This window comes from Vigna radiata, chromosome 1, assembly GCF_000741045.1.
Source record: "Vigna radiata var. radiata cultivar VC1973A chromosome 1, Vradiata_ver6, whole genome shotgun sequence".
Lineage (NCBI taxonomy): Eukaryota > Viridiplantae > Streptophyta > Magnoliopsida > Fabales > Fabaceae > Vigna > Vigna radiata.
Genome location: NC_028351.1, coordinates 19271560 through 19273467, shown reverse-complemented (window position 1 = coordinate 19273467; position 1908 = coordinate 19271560).

Genomic DNA, 1908 nt, shown 5'->3' with positions numbered 1-1908 from the left:
TGGCCAAAAGAGTCATCACTACCAAACCATCCTCTTCCTACATCACACGACCAAAGAGAATCTATTTCCCACATCACATGGCCAAAAGAGTCATCGTTACCAAATCCTCATCTTCCACACTCCTATCCTCATGCTTACGTAACGTCCTATTAAATCCATGGTTCCTCGCTCAACACATCCTTCATCACCCCCAAATTTTACAAGTAGAGGAAAAACAACACCATCCACATATAGTGCAACGAATAATAATAAATAACATACAATACCAAACACTACAAACACAAGATAATTCTAGCCACTTCCCTTACCTGATCTCATACGATTTTTGTTTCCAAAATCACCAAGAAAGCTTCACAACGTCACCGATGGTCCTCCCAATTTTTATGCCCCGTTCTTGGCTCTAGTTTCTCCTAGAAAACGTCTTTTCTCTTCCTTATATTTCTAATTTTCGTTTTTTGCATTTAAGGGCACTAAAATGCCAACCCTTTTTACTCTTCTCCTATTTATACTCTTTTATTCTGTCTCTATCATTTTAATATTGATAAAATCTCTCAGTTTACACTAAGATTTCTTCTCTTATTCTCTCTTAACTACTTTTTAAAATATCATCAACCACCAAATCTTTTTAAAATCTATGTAATCTTTAAAATATCAACAATATTTTATAATGATTTTCTCTAATAATAATATCTCTTTTAATCTTTAAACCCACCAGATTATATCTTCTATTTTCATTTAACTAACAACTAAATCTTCTGAAGATTTACATAATATTATTTTATTAAATATCAAGATTATTTAATTTGCATACTTTTTCTTTCTACACCCTCTCTTAATTAATTTCTACACCAATTAAATAAAGGTAAAAGACCCTTAGGTAAAAGATCTTTTTACCCTTAGGCAAAAATATAAAAATAAAGACATAACATAACAATTATGTTCTAATAAAAAAATATAAACTCAAGAACACTAATCTCCAAACAAAAACCCAAAGTATCAAAACCATTTTATATTTTAAAACCCCTATTTTCCCGGATCTTACAGTCGTGATCGATTTGGTACCTCCGATTGGCAAATAAATGACTCAAGAATTATAACTCTTAGAAAAAAAGGTAAATAACTCTATAAAAGTGATTTCTAGAGAAATAATACGTTTTAAAATAATGAAACTAATTTATAACTAAACTATTTAATATTAAAATAATCGAATTTTATTATTTTTACTATTTTTAAATTATCACTACTTTTAAAATTCTATTTCCTTGGTGGTTTTACGAGTTATCAACATAACAGTAATTATGGTTTAAAACTTTATCTTTCTTATTAGTCTAAAATTATAACATTTTTTCTAAAATTGCAAAATCAAACAGTGAAATTATTTCAATCAATAACAAAAACTTAATCGAAAAATGTAATTTTTTTTAACCCTTAATATAATAAATACTTTTGATAAAAATTCAATTGAAAAGAATAAAATTTATGAAAAGGTTTTTTATATTTCATGATATGGGTGTAATTAATTACGATCAAAATAGTGAACACATAATCCCATTCATAACAAAATAAAAAACAAATATTAAATTGAAAATTATAAAAATTTAATATATTCAATATATCGAATTTTTTAATAAAAATATTCAAATTTATAAAAACTTAAAATTAAATAAGTTTATTTATATTATAATAGATGTAAAATTGAGTTTTATGCAATCATAATATTAATCTTTAAGTTAATTTTGAATTCTTCATTTTTTCTAATAATTTTTTTTTTAATCAAAGTCCTCAATAGAAAAACGTGAACAAAGAAAATAAAATAAGACAGCTTATCAGAGATAGTTGATCAAACACTTTGGATATCATATCACACTATCTCTTTTCAGAAAATGAAGAAATGGTATGATTAGTTCA